Below are 9,822 nucleotides of genomic sequence, written 5' to 3' on the forward strand. Positions count from 1 at the left end.
ATGACTGAGATGGCCCATTTGGCTTTGATATACTGAAGAACACAGCCCTATCTGGAGGGAATAGCAGCTGTTTGGTTCCTCTTGATTGTGATCACACTGAATTGTGTGTTGCCTTGTGTTGCCAGTTCTTTTGATTTTTCAAGAGAATTCAGAAATCTGGATTTTTCTTTTTTCTTTTTCTTTTTTAAAAGGTTTTATTTTTAAGTAATCTCCACACCCATCGTGGGGCTTGAACTCACAACCCCAAGATCAAGAGTCACATGTTTCACCAACTGAGCCAGCCAGGTGCCCTAGAAATCAGGATTTTTAGATAAATAAAGTGATATCTCCTGCTTTTTAAGTGTTGGGAAAATTAAAACATAGACTAGACTGATACAGGGTAGCTCAAGGCCAATGACTTGTAGATAATGTTTCTGCTCTTCCTTTGAGCTCTTTTTTTTTTTAAGATTTTATTTATTTATCTGACAGAGAAGGAGAGAGCACAAGCAGGGGGAGCACCAGACAGAGGAAGAGAGAGAAGTGGGCTCCTAGCTAAGCAAGGAGCCCAACACGGGACTTGATCCCAGGACCCTGGGATCATGACCTAAGCCAAAGGCAGCCTCCTAACCAACTGAGATACCAAGGCATCCCTCTCTTCAAGCTCTTATTGTATACAATAATGATTCTATGTAAATGAATATTCTAATACTATCAAATGTCTTCTAGAAATCATTGCTATTGTGAGAAGTATCTTCTACAATGTTTGAGAGTAGGAAGAAAGAGAGAGAAGAAATATCAAACCCCCAAGGTTTCACTAATGTTTTGGAAGAACATACATATATTTGAAAGAACAGTATCTGAGTGCCCGTTCTATAATTATCTGTGTGTGTATTTATAAGCATAGATGAGATATAATTTGCATATGTATCATTGAATATGCATATATTTATTTTATATACAGAATCTACAGATTTACATTACATTTTACATTTATGCAAATTTACACTTGGATTTACCAAATATGTAGATTCATGTTAGAGATTTTTGAAAAATTAAAAAAGGCTCAGATTCAATTTTAGCTGAAAAGGGTTGAAAACTGGACAGTGATCTCATCGCTTTGATAATCCAATTCCCTAAACTAGCCAGACCTTGGAAAATGAGCAGCTTAACCATGCTTGTGCCTGTGCTAGAATTTGAAATGACTGTTTAATCTGTTTGGGTCCTAACTTGTATAGTAAGAATATTTTTGAGAAGCTACATGTTGATGGGAATGAAAATGAACTAGATCAGTCACCTTCAGTACATGCAAACTAGAAACTTTTTTCAAGTTAAGCTCTATTGCAAGAGTTGAGTTTCTCTGGTCACCAGAGTCTTATACTGAAAAACAGTCTAGATCAACATCTAAAAATAGGTGTAAAAAGCCTACTGTGGACGTGGCCCAGCATGAAATACTGTGGGAATATTGAAGAAAGGTAACATGTTCAAGGAGTCGAAGTTTGGTCAGTCTTGAGCAAGAATGTAAATATTTGGCACTATTTTGTTAGGTTTTAGTGATTTCCTTCCTGGATTGGTTTTAGAAATAGGCTAGACATTAATCAAGAAGATGCTCAGTTTCTTTCCAATTTGTTGATGCTTTATGTTACAATTTCTTTGGGGGTAAGAGTATTGTCTTAAAAGCACATAACTTCAAACTTCCTTCTTTTAGAGTTTCTTCTAGGTTGCAGGTTGCATTTTTAGCACAAAAGTAAATAGAGTTGGTTATATATTAGCCGGAGGAATGACTACAGGAAAAGAACATAATATAATCCCCTTGACGTTCTGTAGATTAGAGAATGTTGGAGCTGGAAAGGACTTTAGCAGTTCCTTAGCAGTTGTCTTACCCTCTTGGGGAGTTAGATTAGATATCTCCAAGACCCTTCATAGCTCATTTGTCAAATAGGGCAGCGGAGGCCCAGGGTCAGAGTTTATATTTACTGTGGATCAATCTTTCAGGGGAAAGGGAGTTGACTCTTAAAATACCAAAATGAGTTCATCTGAACCCATGAAAAATTTGCAACAATTTATGTGGTATTCCAAATAAATGGGGCAGAATAGGTCTAGTATTTGAGATTCTAGAAATAAAAATTTTCTAGCACATCTCTTTCTTTAATCATAAATTCTAACATATCTTGTGCATCTCTATAGAAAGAAGCAAACCAATTAAACAGAAGCGCCTAGCTCAGTGCTAAGTTCATTGCAGGCTTTCAACCCATATGTGTTCAGTGACCAGAGGCAGTGACGCTCACCATAGATTTCTATTTAGTTTTTCATGTTTCTAATCTAGATGTCTCACTACTAGCAGTGGAAGTAACTTCGTGATATTCAGAGTATATTTTCTTTGACCTAGGGCTATAACTCTTTTTTGAGGCACAAACTAATTGAACAATTCATTTTGGTATTTTTTTAAATCATGAAACTGCGGCAAAAGGGATATCTGACTGCTATATAATTTTGTCAGATATATGAAGAGAAAAAGCAATTATTTGCCTGGATTTTATGTCCTATTAAAATTAAATAAATGCATAAAATACATAAATAAAACCTCATTGAATGTTGGAATGTCAGGGAAGAGAATGAAATTTGTGTCTATTATTCTCATTTGTTCAGCACAGCTGAGAATAGGAAACTGGTGCTATTAAGTTTTAATCTTTCTCCTTTCACATCAGAACACTCATATATATGATTTTTTAAAAATTCAGTGGGGAAACTGTATGTACTTTAATATTAATTGCTACTAAATTGATATTATTTCATATGAGCCTTTTAAAAATTATGAACTTTGCTTTTATGTTCATCTTTCCCATAACTGCCGGGATAATCTCTTACCAATAGTATTTTCATTATATTCGTCTCTTACTCAAAAACCTATAGAGAATGCCTATAGCTTTAGTGTTGTAAGTAGGAGTTGTGGAGACAGAAGTTCTGGGTCTGATTCTCTACTTTTTGCTGGCCGTGTGGCTTTGGGAATGCCATTTTTTCCCTGAGGCTCAGTTTTCTTATAAACAAAGTGGGGAAATATTTACAAACGATAATATTGTTGTGAGGGATACGTGAGAAAATGTTTGAAGCTCTTCGCAGAGCACCTAGCCTGAGGTAAGCCCTGGTGTATACTAGGTATTCAGTAACTATTGATTTAATTAGCTCATAGCTATCTAATGCTTAGAAGATAACCTGCAAATTATTCACCCTACCCTGTAAGAACTGGCTCCCATATTTATCCCAGGCACCAACACTCTTAGTTTGTTATGGCTTAGTTAGGATAGGTCCCTTTGTTTTGGCCAGACTGATTTCCTTTCTGCCCTTATACACTACTCAGCTTCTCGGTCCCATGCTTGCACTGTTTTCATTACCCCACAGAAAGTGCCCTTCACTCTTCAATGCCACCGTATTTCAATTACTTTTGTAATCTTGCACGAAACTCACCTTTTCCAGGAAATTGCCCAATTAACCCCATTTGACTTAGGTCTCACCATTATTCTGGTTCATCTCAGCACTCACGTAATCAGTCTGTATAATCCTCTGCACCTGCAAGCATACAGTTTTGCCTTGTTCTTAATTCATTTTCTGTGCATTTTGCTCCTTCTCCAGCCAGTTTGAAAGCTCTTCAGTGGCAATAAGGAATGCATCTCCTATTTTGTTTGCAACAACACCCTTTCCCATATTACCCTTGGCCTCTAGTTTCAAGAAAGTTGCAAATTTTGCTGAATAAATGAATCAGTGGTATTTCATGAAATTGCATTTTGCAGCTATGGAAAGCCAAACATCAAGTGGATGCAATTTCATGCTTATGATCTAAAGCAGCCAACCGGGTGTTCTGACAATGAACAGATATTTGTGATTATTTTTATATTTTCTTCAATGAGGTAGAAAGAGTACACTTCATTATGTGACCGCAGGACAGTGGTTAGCCTAGCATATGACATCACAAAATGTTCTACGGAATGAGTCTACAGAATGAGTCTACAATTTAAAATAATGATATAGCTGTGTGACCTTGGGCGATTAACCTTTCAGGTGCTTTGTAAAAGCATCTGTAAAATAAATGAGGGGTTAGATTCTGTTATCTCTGTCTGCTCTCAGTTCTATCATTTTCAGGTTTTTAAATCATATACTATGGCCTCAGTTGGTAGTGTGGCAGTGTGTATATGATGTGAATGGTTACTAAGTGATATCTATCTCAGTGGTCATCGACTGGTGCCCTTTGAGGGTGCCAAGTATATATTAAATATATATCGCTTTTGTCTTGGGCAGATGACATTTGTGATCTATTTCCTAAGAAACCACATGGTCCTAGGGCTAAGATAAACAAGATTCAGTATTTTCTAGCAGGCTATGGACTCTGAAAAACAATCTGAGGCGTTTGAAGGGGCGGGGGGTGGGAGGTCGGGGTACCAGGTGGTGGGTATTATAGAGGGCATGGATTGCATGGAGCACTGGGTGTGGTGAAAAAATAATGAATACTGTTTTTCTGAAAATAAATAAATTAATTTAATTAAAAAAGAAGAAGAAGAAGAAGAAAAAAAGAATGAAGAGGGAAAGAGAACCAGAAGAGGTTTTAATTCAAGAATAGATGGAGGCTTAGGGAAAACAGGGTCAGAATTTGCTTTACCAATAAGGAGAAGTTATCTTTCCCCATTCTCTCGCTCCCATTCACTCACTACACCCCAGAGAACCACCCTCCCCAAGGAAGAATTTACCATTCACTAGAATTCAAAATATCCTAAAAATTCCTATTTTTTAAAAGATTTTATTTATTTATTTCTTTGACAGAGAAAGATCACAAGTAGGCAGAGAGAGAGAGAGAGAGTGAGAGAGAGGAGGAAGCAGGCTCCCTGCTGAGCAGAGAACCCGATGTGGGTGGGGCTCAATCCCAGGACCCTGAGATCATGACCTGAGCCACCCAGGAGCCCCAAATTCCTATTTTTAAGCACATAATCTTTTTTTAAACATGTAAAGGGGTGTCTGGGTGGCTCAGTGAATTAAGTGTCTGCCTTTGGCTCATGTCATGATTCTGGAGTCCCAGGATTGAGTCCCATGTCTGGCTCCCTGCTCAGTGGGGAGCCTGCTTCTCCTTCTGTCCTTCCCCCTGCTCGTGATCTCTCTCTCTCTCTCATCTCTCTCAAATAAATAAATACAATCTTTTCTTAAAAAAGAGAAAGCATGTAAAAATTTTATTAACACAGGAAAGTACTGAAGGACATGTAAATTTATCCCAATGAATATAAATCCTTTGCAAAACTGCCAGTGCCCTAGGTTAAGGAGATTAAAGAACCAGAAGAGAATTGTGAGGAATTTATTCCCCAATACCAACCCAGAACTAAAAGATAGGTTATATTGACCAGCCTAGTTTCATTAAAACATTTGTTTCTAATGACTGAGTGAAAATTACTTATTTGAAAACATTGTCTTTCAAACCATGCACTTTAAAAAAAAAAAAAAAACAAGAAGTTTATGTAATTACAAAATTATGTTTTTCCTGAAAATAGATATCATTTCAATGAGTAATGAGTAAACAGAGAATATATATTGAATAAGAGTAAACCTTCCATAATGAGAATCAGTTTTGGAGTTTTGTCATGTTACAATAACCTGACCTGGCTTCTCAGAGCTTGGCCGTTTATGCAGCACACCAAGCATCTAGTTCTTCAAGATATGATATGAATGATCTAAATGGATTATATTTATGTATCCCTCACACATAAAATAACCACAGAGACATGTTGTTGTACCCACATGACTTGACAAATGGGGCCCAAAGGAAACTGAGAAGCAATCTGAGAAATTTGTCTAAGGGTGTTTTACAGCATCAAAGGGGCTACATAAGCCTTCTACCAAGACTGGAAAAAAAAAAGAACAAGTCACTGTGAGGTCAAGAGTATGTATAGTGAGAGGGAAGCTGGAAGGTAAAGGGTTGCTGGAAGCATAAGGGATAGAGGTCAGATAATAGGATATTGGAGTTAAGGATTTCTGATGCAGAGCAGTTCTGGTGATGGCAAGGTCTAGAGGGGCTTCCACGGCTGTGAGTGGGTAGAGAGAAGTGAAGGTCAATGTCACAGGTGTTGAGGTTAAGACTTATACATGTAGGGTGTTAGTGGACTGACTGTCCATAGGGATCTTTATTTAAGTATCTGTTATTAAGTATCTTTTCAGAAACAGAAGAGATACATTTAGGCAAGGGGGGGTTGGTTCTCTGGTAGCTAATGATAAGGGAATTATCTTTAGGAAGCCTTCCTTTCCTCATTTTTCTATCATTTTTTGGAGTAAGAATAGGCTTCCAGTTATAGATGAAAATAAAATAGACTCAGAAATTCAATAATTTTTCTGCTGTCATAGAGCTAGTGAGTGGTAAAGCTAGGATTAAAAACAAGCTCTGTCATAGTTGTAGTTCTGCTACGGCTGTGTAAGTTGACTACAGCCCATCCTTCTGGCTGATCGTGACAGAAAAATATGGAAAAATACAAAACCTGCTATTTGAGGACTCTAAAAAGTTAATAGAAGCCGTAAGGTTATGGAGTGGGGTCAAAACTTGGAGAAGTGACCTGCATGGGGGTGAGTTTCCATTTTTTCCCCTGGTGCTCCTTTGTGCCTAGAGTGGATCGCAGTAACGTAGTGGTGTTGGAAATAAAACTCTGATAGAGAGATCATGAACTTTCTGGCCGGAAGAACAAAGGATAGGAGCACCACAAATCTGGATAGTGTGGGAGGAATCACAGTAGGAGAGAGCTGGAGAAGAGGCCTCTTAATTGTGTATAAGTCTCAGCCAGACTCCTGAGCATAGGATGGACCATAATTAGCCGAGCAAAGGCTTTGAGGATTGGAGTGAGATTACAATCATCCACACAAGTCTCACATCAACCCTGAACAATATACCTGCATAGTACAAATCCAAATAAGCAGAGCACCTTCTTAAAGAAAGAAAACAAGATTTAATTTTTGACAACTTTATTGAGGTATTCTTTACATACGTACGATTTATCTGTTTTAAGTTTAAAATTCAGTGATTTTTTTTTTAATTGAAATCAAGGACCATTTCTATCACCCCAGTAAGATGTCTTGTTTCTGTTTACTGTTAAACTCTGTTCTCAACTCCAGCCCCTGAAAACCACTAATCTATTTTTTTTTTTGGTCTCTGTAGGTTTCCATTTTCTGGACATTTCATATAAATGGAATCATACAATATGTGGTCTTTTGCATCTGGCTATTTTCACTTACCATGTTTTTGATGTCCATCCATATTATAGCATGTATGCATATTTTGTTTCTTTTTTAAGGATGAAAAGAATTCATTGTATGGTTATTCCACATTCAAAACTAAGATTTGAGCTACTACCCATGTAAGGCAAGACAGAATATATGGTCTAAACCTAACAGGGTGATTACCCAAGAAAACAAAACAAAACAAAACAAAAGTTAACATTCTCCAAAAAGCCCAGAAGTCTCAGGACTTTGAGTCTAAACAACTTAATAGTCAAAATATCTGAGTGACTATGTATACTAGATGTATTAAGAGCCTGGAAAATATGACCAATCCTCAAAGGAAAAGACAATCAGCAAATGCAAACCTTGAGAAAACCCAGATGTTGGAATTATCAGACAAAGTATTTAAAACATCAGTTATACCTCGGCTCCATGAAGTTAAGGAAAAAACACTTGAATGGATAGATATTCTCAGCAGAGAAATAAAACGTACATTAAAAAGAACCATAATGGAAAATTTAGAACTAAAAACTACAACATTTGAAATGAAAAAATTACCATCTGGACTCAATAGTAGACTAGAGATGACAGAGGATAGAACTAGTAACTAGAAAAATAGGTCAATAAAAGAAATACTGTATGATTTCATTTATGTTTTTTTTTTTTTTTTAAGATTTTACTTATGCGGCCCCTGGGTGGCTCAGTCGGTTAAGTGCCTGCCTTCTGTGTAGGTCATGATCCTGGAGTCCCAGGATCCAGCATGGCATTGGTGTCCCAGTTCAGCAGGGAGTCTGCTTCTCCCGCTGTCCCTCACCCCACTCGTGCTCTCTCTCGCTCTCTCTCTCTCTCAAAAAAATAAATAAAAAACATCTTTTTAAAAAGTGGTAAAATACTGACACTAAACAGATTGCGAAAGTTTAGTGTATATATTGTAATTTCTACTGAAGTTATGAAAAATATAATTCAAGGGAAAACAACAAACAAGCGAATATATTAACGGAAATAGAATAGTAAGAAAAATGTCCAGCCAATTTAAAAGAAAGCAGGAAAGGGGTTAGACAAGGGTACAGACAGTGGGGACAAGCAACAACAAATACTGTCATAGATCTAAGTCCAATCATGACAACAATTACATGGAGTGTTAAAACTCGAAACACAAATTAAAAGGCAGAAATTGAAATTAAATTATAAAAGACCCAATTACATGCTGTCTGTAAGAAATATACTTTAAATATAAAGGCATATATAGGCTAAAAGTAAAATGATGGAGCCATCTGACTGTGAGACAGCAGCAGCTGGAGCCACGTGATCCTGTGCTGGGGACCAGGCCAAGACCTGGCAATGGAGTCTTGCCAGGCCCTGTGCCCTTTGCCGCTGTGCTTCTCGCCCTGTGCTTTCAGTGGAGGTACTGTATTGGTAATCGCAGGAGGAGATTTTTCAGTTGTTGCTTCTGACACTTGATTGAGTGATGGGCTTTTAATTTGCACCTGGGATGGCCCCAGGTATTACAAATTAGCAGACAAAACAGTCCCTGGATGCAGCGGTTTTCATGGAGACTGTCTTACCTTGACCAAGATTACTGAAGCAAGACTAAAGACATGTAAGCATTCTAATAACAAGACCAGGACTACAGGGGCAGTTGCTGCAATGCTGTCCACCACCCTCCATTCAAGACCATTCTTTCTATATTATGTTTACTACATCGTATGGGAACTGGATGAAGAAGGGAAAGGAGCTGTGTACGACTTTGACCTGGTCTGATTCTACCACTGAGACTCTTTCAAGGCTGGAGGCTCAGCAAATGCCATGCTACAGCCCCTGCTTGACCACCAGGTTGGTTTTAAGAGCAGGCAGAATATGGACCATGTCCCACTGTCCTTGGACAGAGTCACGCATCTTGTGAAAGATGTCTTCACTTCTGTGGTGGAGAGGGATGGTTTTACTGGGGATGCGCTCATATCTGCATCATGACTAAGGAGGGCAGCAGGGAGGGGACTGTTCCCCTGTGGAAGGATTGAGCTGCGTGTTATTATCATTAATCACTTTAAAACTGGTTAGTTTTGGGGCGCCTGGGTGGCTCAGTGGGTTAAGCCTCTGCCTTCAGCTCAGGTCATGATGATCCCAAGGTCCTGGGACCAAGCCCTGCATCAGACTCTGCTCAGTGGAGAGCCTGCTTCCCCTCTCTCTCTGCCTCCCTCTCTGCCTACTTGTGATCTCTCTCTGTCAAATAAATAAATACAATCTTTTAAAAAAACTGGTTAATTTTGTATCTTGGAACTATCCAACTCATTTCTTTTATTAAAAAGTAAAGCCTGAAGTAATAAATAAAGTAAAATGATGAAAAAAAATATACAGTGCAAATAATAATTGAAAAAATGCCGTGGTGGCTATGTTAATATCAGACAAAGGAAACTTCAGAGCAATACCTATTACCAGGAATGAAGAAGGAGCTAATTATGAAAGAATTAGTTCACCAAGACATAACACTCCTAAATGCATATGCAGCTTACAACAGATCTTCAAAAGACACCTGATAGAAAGTAATATAAATGAAAGAGGAAATAGACAAATACACAAATGTATATGGTGACTTTGATACAGGTATTT

General features: G+C 37.9%; 1 pseudogene; it reads left to right on the forward strand.

Moving 5' to 3' along the window:
- Positions 1-8,235: 8,235 nt before the first annotated feature.
- On the forward strand, positions 8,236-9,391 carry LOC131821930 (proteasome subunit beta type-1-like; annotated as a pseudogene).
- The last annotated feature ends 431 nt before the right edge of the window (positions 9,392-9,822 follow it).

The sequence above is a fragment of the Mustela lutreola genome, chromosome X, assembly GCF_030435805.1.
Source record: "Mustela lutreola isolate mMusLut2 chromosome X, mMusLut2.pri, whole genome shotgun sequence".
Classification (NCBI taxonomy): domain Eukaryota; kingdom Metazoa; phylum Chordata; class Mammalia; order Carnivora; family Mustelidae; genus Mustela; species Mustela lutreola.